The 8873-nt window shown below is 43.6% G+C and overlaps 1 long non-coding RNA gene across 1 annotated transcript in view; it reads left to right on the forward strand.

The window, feature by feature from the left end:
* Positions 1 to 8605, forward strand: part of LOC115062766 — a 23705-nt gene extending 15100 nt beyond the window's left edge. The window contains exons 2-3 of the long non-coding RNA XR_003842692.1: positions 4203 to 4341; positions 7966 to 8605. This is a non-coding gene — a long non-coding RNA (uncharacterized LOC115062766). The remainder of the gene's footprint in view (positions 1 to 4202; positions 4342 to 7965) is intronic.
* Positions 8606 to 8873: the final 268 nt, after the last annotated feature.

Here is an 8873-nt window from a genome sequence, read left to right on the forward strand (position 1 = left end):
AAAAAAAAAAAAAAAAAAAAAAAAAAGGAGGGCCCAAGGGAGAGTGCTTGAATCTCACTCAGAAGGTGTAAATAATAAAATAGTCATCAGAGATGGCGGAGGGAGGGAATTGGAGAAGAAATGGATAGGGGAAGGGGGCCATCTCGTTTGGGGAGGGAAGGCCAGGAGAGTAAGACACGGAAAACCAGCAGCTGACAAGAGGTGTGGGCATCTCTAGGACATGTCAAAGACCTGGGATGGGGAGGCTCCAGGGAGTCTATAAGGGTGACTGAGACTCCTAGCAGTGGGGAATATGCAGCCTGAAGTGGCTGGCCACCTCTTGTAGTCAGGCAGCACTCCCAGTATAAAAATAAGGAAAGCAACCCACCCATAAAACCTCTGACCCAAAATGTATCTTACAGGATGTGCAGGGACAAAGGTAGAGCAGAAACACCAACCCATCCCCAAAACCTTCAACCTGAAAGTTGGCCTGCCTTTAAGAAGTGCAGGGACAAAGATGGAGTGAAACTGAGGGAATGGCCAACCAATGACTGGCCCAACTAGAGATCCATCCCATGGGCAAGAACTAATCCCTGACACTGTTATGACTCTGTTATGCTTGCAGACAGGAGCCTAACATAACTGTCCTCTGAGAGGCTCCAGCCAGCAGCTGACTGAAACAGACCCAAAGACCTACAGCCAAACATTAGATGGAACTGTTTTGTGGAACAGTTAGGGGAAGGATTGAGGGACCCAGAGCGGACAGAAATTCCACAGGAAGGCCAACAGAGTCAACTAACCTGAACCCTTGGGGGCTCCCAGAGACAGAAATACTAATAAAAGAGCATACATAGGCCAGACCTAGGATCCGTGCACATCTGTAGCAGATATGTAGCTTGGTCTTCATGAGGGACACCCCCACCCCAACAACCGGAGTAGGGCTGTTCCTGAATCTGTTGCCTGCCTGTGGATCCTGTTTTACCTCAGTGGAAGATGTACCTAATCCTGTAGTGACTTGATGTGCTAGGGTGGGTGGATTGATTCCCAGGGGAGGCCTCCCCATTCTCAGAGGAAAAGCAGGGGAGGAGGCTTGTAAGGGGGCACCGGGAGGGTGTGTGTGTGTGATTGGGATGTAAAGTGAATAAATTAATGGGGGGGGGGAGAAAGAAAAGAAATTTGAAAAATCCTTGATTCAGAACAAAGGAGTGTCAGAGGAATCTAATCTAAAGCCTACATCTCCACCTTGTGGTAAAATTGCAGAATGCCACCCTGCTAAATTCCTAGATAAGATTTATTTATGCTAAGGAATACAGATTCTGTTTAGAGCAATGGCAAATAATAGATTATATGTTTTATTTTGTAAAGTTTGGAAAATTAAGATACATATATTAATACATAGTACAATTGATACTTAGTCAAGAATTCAATATGTTTCTGCCTCAAGTTCTCTCCTTTTTTTTTTTTTTTTTTGGTTTTTTCGAGACAGGGTTTCTCTGTATAGCTCTGGCTGTCCTGGAACTCACTTGGTAGACCAGGCTGGCCTCGAACTCAGAAATCCGCCTGCCTCTGCCTCCCAAGTGCTGGGATTAAAGGCCTGCGCCACCAGGCCCGGCTCTGCCTCAAGTTCTAAAAGGGCTGACTCTGAGATTGAACATTTATTAGAGGTGATGGGTATCTTGGAAATGCCTTTACAGATGGGAGCTGATGATGCTTTGACATGTGCATTCACTAGAATACAATAATATTTTAGACATTATGTCATGAAACATATTACTGGCATATCTCACAATTCTACAGGTCAAACAAGCATAAAAAGATCTAACTACACTTTAAAGGAGACACTCATAAAACAGAAGGGGGATATGGAGTAGTTGACATATTGCTTTATTAACTAAATTTTTAAATGCAAATAAGCAAAAACAACAGCTGCTGAGAGACATTGGATTATGGAAAAAACTGCTGGATTAGATCAGCACATGTATATGATAACCTCAGATTGAAGGCAGGAAACATGTTGTGTTGGGGGAGAGGTTTTATCTTTGTTTCCACGGAAATGAATAAAGATTGGATTTGATCCAGTGAGATCTCCTGAAAATCCTGGTTGCAGAAATGAAAAAAGAAACCAAGAACAAAACAGATAAAATGAATTCTGATCCTTCCATATGGGAACAGCTCAGAGACTGCCTGAGATGTGAAAAATGTCTCTGCATGGCCAATAGATGGTGTTCACTACTGGTTCCACAGGACTTATCATGCCATATTTCAAATGGCATGGATGAAAATTTATATGGCAGCAGTCCAAACAGACTCATAAGAAAGACAGAGGGGCTGGCAAGATGGCTCAGTGGGTAAGAGCACTGACTGCTCTTCCGAAGGTTCTGAGTTTAAATCCCAGCAACCACATGGTGGCTCATAACCATCTGTATTGAGATCTGATGCCCTCTTCTGGTGCAACTGAAGTCAGCTACAGTGTACTTATGTATACTAATAAATAAATCTTTGGGCCAGAGCAAGCAAGTACTGAGGGAGCAGAGTTGACCGACCAGAGTGAGCAGAGGTCCTAAAAATTCAATTCCCAACAACCACATGAAGGCTCACAACCAATCTGTGTACTCACATATATAAAATAAATAAATCTTTAAAAAAATGCCTTCTCTGCTCCAACATTGAGCAGCAAATCATCTTTAACTGATTTTTGCATACTGCACATTTCTTTTTTTTTAAGATGTATGTATGTATGTATGTATGTATGTATGTATATGAGTACACCATTGCTCTCTTCAGATGCACCAGAAGAGGGCCTCAGATCCCATTACAGATGTTTTGTTTTTTTTTTTTTAGGTTTTTCGAGACAGGGTTTCTCTGTGTAGCCCTGGCTGTCCTGGAACTCACTTTGTAGACCAGGCTGGCCTCGAACTCAGAAATCCGCCTGCCTCTGCCTCCCAAGTGCTGGGATTAAAGGCGTGTGCCACCACGCCCGGCATTACAGATGGTTTTGAGCCACCATGCGGTTGCTGGGAATTGAACTCAGGACCTCTGGAAGAGCAGTTAGTGCTCTTAACCGCTGAGCCATCTTTCCAGCCCCGATACTGATACTGCACATTTCATACATGTGTTAATGCAAAAGTGGATATTACCTTTAAAAGCTTATGGAGCAAAGGAACCAGACAACAGAGAAGACAAGACAAGTAGCCCTGGTGATCGGGCCTCACAGGTTGCCTCAGTAATTGTTTCCCCCCAAAATCTGCATCCAGAACAACTTCAAAACAGCTAGCTATGATGGTCTAGCCTGACAGACTGTTCCAGCCAGGACTTCTGTTAATCCCTGCACTTTCCCATCACACAGAGACTGGTCAATGAATGATACAATTAGCTTTCCTAGGACTTGGCCAATATCCCAATTTTCTTAGGGCTCCCAAAAGATGCTGTCATCTCCCAGAGAGCAAAAAGCAATCTAACGAGGACGATGCCCTATTCCCAAAAGGTGGGATGGATGATGGATGCTTGTTGTCATTTAAGGTGGTGTCTTACTTAGGGTTTCACTGCTGCGAACAGATGCCATGACCAAGGCAACTTTTATAAGGACAGCATTTAATTGAGGCTGGCTTACAGGTTTAGAGGTTCAGTCCATTATCAAGGCAAGAACATGGCAGTATCCAGGCAGGCATGGTGCAGGAGGAGCTGACAGTTCTACATCTTCATCTGAAGGCTGCTAGTGGAAGATTCACTTTCAGGCAGCTAGGATGAGGGTCTTAGAGCCCACACCTACTCCAGCAAGGCCACACCTCCTAATAGTGTCACTCTCTGGGTTGAGAATACAGAAACTGTCACAGTTGGGTTAGCCACAAGTTGTCAATGGTCGTGGTCAGGGAGGAAAAAATAAAGGTTAAATTTGGAGACTTCCTTCTCTCTTTTTCTCTCCTGCATCCTTCTTTCTTTCCTGTCTAACGTTAGGGGGAGAAGGGGTTGATATAGGGATGATAGGGTAAAAGGGTAGATTATTGAGATTTTTTTAAAATAATTTTTTTCTTTGGGGGGAAGTTGTAGAGACTGGGTACATGGAGATGGGTAAGTGAGTGGGACTGGGGGTGCATGGTGTGAAAGTCATGGCAAATCAATGAAAAGTTATGTCTTAAAAAGACTACTTAGCCGAGTGTTTATTAGGTATGTTTATTTGTGTATTTATTCATTTATTTTGTGTATGTATGTTTCCGCTGGTACAGGTCAGAGGACAACTTGGGAGAGAGAGTCACTGATCTCTTCCTGCGTATGGATTCCAGGGCTTGCACGTGGTCCTCAGCTTGGCACAGTACAGCCTTCTCCACTGGGTCACCTTGCCAGCCTACTGTGTGCTACCTGAGTGTAAGCTTTCTAAAGTTTCATTTATTTATTTATTATTTATATGAGTACACTGTAGCTGTCTTTAGACATACCAGATGTGGGCATTAGATCTCATTGCAGATGATTGTGAGCCGCCAAGTGGTTGCTGGGAATTGAGTTTGGGACCTCTGGAAGAGCAGTCACTGCTCTTAACCACTGAGCCATCTCTCCAGCCCCCGAGTGTAAGCTTTCTAGAAGACAATATTTCAAGTGTCAGATAAAATAAACCTATGCATGCTCTTACTAATTGTGTGCTTGTATGTGAGACTCTGTCTCAAAATACATATATTTGAAAAAATATGAAGACCTTTAATCCAGCACCTGGAAGCAAGGACATGCAGAACTCTGAGTTCCAGGCCAGCCAGGGCTAAATAAGATTCTGTTTCAAAAACATTTTTTCTGTATATGTTTTTGGTTTCAGTTTTACAGTGATATGTGACTTCCAGTGTCTTCTTTCCTAAGCACAGACAAATGGCATCGTGGGATGTTATCTGTGCTCCCTGTGACTTGGAGAAGGACATAAAGCAATTATCAATAATTATCTGACCTACCATCACAAATACTGTGTGTATAATATTTTGTTTTTTTTGTTTTCCAGACAAGGTCTCATTATATAGCCATGGCCTTCCTGTGACTTGCTCTGTTTTTTTGTTTGTTTGTTTTGTTTTCGAGACAGGGTTTCTCTGTGTAGCCCTGGCTGTCCTGGAACTCACTCTGTAGACCAGGCTGGGAATTGAACTCAAGACCTCTGGAAGAGCAGTCAGTGCTTTTAACAGCTGAGTCATCTCTCCAGCCCCTCTTACTTGATTGTTAAGGGCGCTTACATATATTGCTGTGTCTCAGTCTTCATCCATCATGGTTTATGAGCAGACATTGGTTTTAATGCTAAGAGGTGAAGTGCCTGTCTGCTTAGCTTCTGTCAACTTGACCCAAAGTAGAGTCACCTGGAAGAGGAACCCTCCACTGATGACTGGCCCATAGCAAACCTGTAGAGCATTTACCTGATTAATTGTGGATATGGTAGGCCTACCAGTGTGAATAAGTAGTGCTAACCTGTGGAAGGTGGTCCTAAGTTATATAACAAAGCAAGCTGGGGGCTGGCAGATGGCTTAGTGGTTAGTACTAGATGCCCTTCCAAAGGATCTGAGTGATAGCCAGCACCCACCTGGTAGCTAACAAGTCTCTATAACTCCAGTTGTGGGAGATTCTGACTCCTGTGGGCATCACATGCATATGTGTAGATATCCATACAAGCAAATCATCCATACACATAAAATAGTAAAAATAAATGAATCTTTAAAAGAAAGCAGGCTTTGCGAGCCATGGGGAAGAAGCTGGTTCAGCAGCATCCTCCATGGCCCGCCTCTGCTTCAGTTCTTGCTTCCAGGTTACTCCTTGAGGTCCTGCCTTAGCTTCCCTCGATAATGGACTATAAGCTGAAATAAACCCTATGAGTTAATATCCAAAATATACAAAGAACTCCAGAAGTTAGACTCCAGAGAGCCAAATAAGCCTATTAAAAATGGGCACAGAGCACTTGTTGCTCTTGCTGAGCACAGCAGCTCAGTTCCCAGCGCCCACATGGTTGTTAGGCCTAGGTAGCAGTTGCCTGACTGGCCTGCCACTGTAAGGAAACTTTCTCATGTTTCTGCTGTTACTAGGAAACTTTCTAATGCCAAGATTGATTACACATTCTGTTATGTCCTGTGCCCTTGGAAACCAATCATGACAGAAGTCAATAGAACTGTTTTGTGTACAAAACACAATCAGCTTGGACTTGAACCAACCAAACAACCATTACACCTATGTATAAGCTGCCCCTGGGATGGACCCCAACATAAGAGAGACACCTGCATCAGTATAAAAAACTATTTGGAATAAGACTTCATTTGAGTAGTGGTTCAGTAAAGTTTAAATTCCCAAGACCTTCCTGGGAACTGACATCCTACTTGGCAGAAAGAGACATGTACTTAGGTAACTGACATCCTGGTTGGCCAGTTAAGACATGAATGTTAGACAAGTCCCATCCTGGAAGACAAGTTAAGACATGAATATTAGACAAGGCAAGTCCCCTGCCACAGTTGAACACCCCAACCAATAGGAGCAGGATAAATGTACAACAAAGACATGTTCCTAAGGAAATCCCCTATTCCTAAATCCTGATTAGTGGAATAACTTGGCACAGATATTTGTGGATTTGGGGCTTAAAAGCCCTATAGCATCGTAACTCAGAGTCATGGTTCAATTCCCAAACCTAGACCATGGCCTTACCATTTTACCTAGGCCTTACCAACCATGTGGGTACTGGGAATTGAACTGGTGTGCTCAGCAAAAGCAGCAGGTGCTCTAAACTACTGAGCCCTACCCTAAACCACCCGCCTCATAACGATCTTTCAGGTTTGTTCTGCTCTGTTCTGTTTATTTTTTGAGAACAGGGTACACAGCCCTGGCTGTCTTGGAACTGGCTCTGTAAGCAGGCTGGCCTCCAACACAGACATCCTCCTGCTTCTACAACTTGAGTGCTGGGATTAAGGCGTGTGCCACCACATCCTAGCAAAAACTTCTTTAACTTAAAATGTTTATATACAAAAATAGCAGGACTGGGCCTGGTTTGGGTCTATAATCCCAGCACTTAGGAGGCAGAAACAAAGGATCTTTGTGAGTTCCAGGCCAGCCATAGATATATAGGGAAATCCTGCCTCAGACAAACAAACCAAAATAAAACAAAGCAACCTTAACAGTGGGCAGGTCCTATATGACACACTTTGATGTTTATTGTACATTTGAAAGCTGGTGCTTGTGTACTCAGATATGGTCCAGACAAAACCCTAAATACTTTAAATTATTAGAGTAATCATCTTGAGGCTGGAGAGATGGTTCAGCCATCCAGAGCACCGACTGCTCTTCCAGAGGACCCAAGTTCAACCCCTAGCATTCACATGGCAGCTCGAAGCTGTCTGTAACTCCAGAGGATCTGACACCCTCATACAGACAGACATACATGTAGGTAAAACAGCAATGCATATATAAACAAACAAACAAACAAACAAAAGTAATCATCTTGAACCAGGCAGTGGTGGCACACACCTATAATCCCAGGATTACCTGAAGTTAGAGGCAGGTGAATATCTGAGTTCAAAGCCAGCCTGGTCTACAGAGAAAGTTCCAGGACAACCATGGCTATACAGAGAAACCCTGTCTCTGGGGAAACAAACAAACAAACCCCTCAAAAACGTATCTACAAGCCAGGCTGTGATGAAGCACCCAGCACTATGGAGGCAGAGGCAGGTGGGTCTCTGAGTTCGAGGCCAGCCTGATCTACAGAGCATGTTCCAGGACAGCCAAGGCTACACAGAAAAACCTGTCTAGGAAAACAAAGAAAACAAAACAAAGTAATCCATCTTACATAAAATCACTTAAGTTGGTGCCTGTCATGTGAGCAAATGAAGACATAACATTTATTAAATCCCAAGTGACATTTGCAATAAGGGCTGTAAATTATCTTGTTACCTACAAGGCTAAGACAATATTGCACATTAACCCTTTAATTGCTGGTTACATGTTAGAATTTGAAAACAACTTCTTGAATAAAACTATGTGATTCAGCTTTCTCTTCTGGTCCCTGGAGCTGCGGAAGCCGCAGGTTACCGTGCAGACATGGCCAAGTCCAAGAACCACAACACACACAACCAGTCCCGAAAATGGCACAGAAATGGCATCAAGAAACTCTGGTCGCAAAGATATGAATCTCTTAAGGGGGTTGACCCCAAATTCCTGAGGAACATAAGCTTTGCCAAGAAGCACAAGAAGAAAGGCTTGAAGAAGATGCAGGCCAACAATGCAAAGGCAGTAGTGCACGCGCAAAGGCCATCGAGGCCCTTATGAAGCCTCAGGCCATCAAGAACAAGATGCCAAAGTGCCCCAGCGCAAACTCAGCCGCCTGGCTTTCGTCAGTCACCCCAAGTTTGGGAAGCAGATTCGAAGCTACATGGCCAAGGGTCAGAGGCTCTGCCAACTTCGAGAAGCCTAAGGTTCAGACCAAGGGAGGGGCCAAAGCTCCAGCAAAGGCCCAGGCTTCAGCTCCAGCCCAGGCTCCCAAAGGTGCCCAGGCCCCTGTGAAGGCCCCATAGAAAAGGCTCCTGCCAGTGTGAAGGCAGATGGACTGCTGTGACACAGCTACCCACACACTATTTGCAGATGACCAGTGTCCTATTCTGTTTTTACAGATAAACTCAGGCAAGATCTGTTTAAAAAACAACAACAACAACAACAACAAAAAAAAAACTATGTGATTCAAATAAAAGCCCCGGACAAAAGTTCTGAAATACCAAAAATGAGGCAATGAAAACTGGTCAGATGCAAACTTAAGAAGTTAGCATTGAAAAAAAATCACTAAGTTATATTTAGGTGTCATATCAGTTTAGAACAGGTTTCATTTAACTTACTTTTCTTTCCTTCCTTTCTTCCTTCCTTCCTTCCTTTTATATATATGTGTACTGGCTAGCTTTGTGTCA

The sequence above is a fragment of the Mus pahari genome, chromosome 1, assembly GCF_900095145.1.
Source record: "Mus pahari chromosome 1, PAHARI_EIJ_v1.1, whole genome shotgun sequence".
Lineage (NCBI taxonomy): Eukaryota > Metazoa > Chordata > Mammalia > Rodentia > Muridae > Mus > Mus pahari.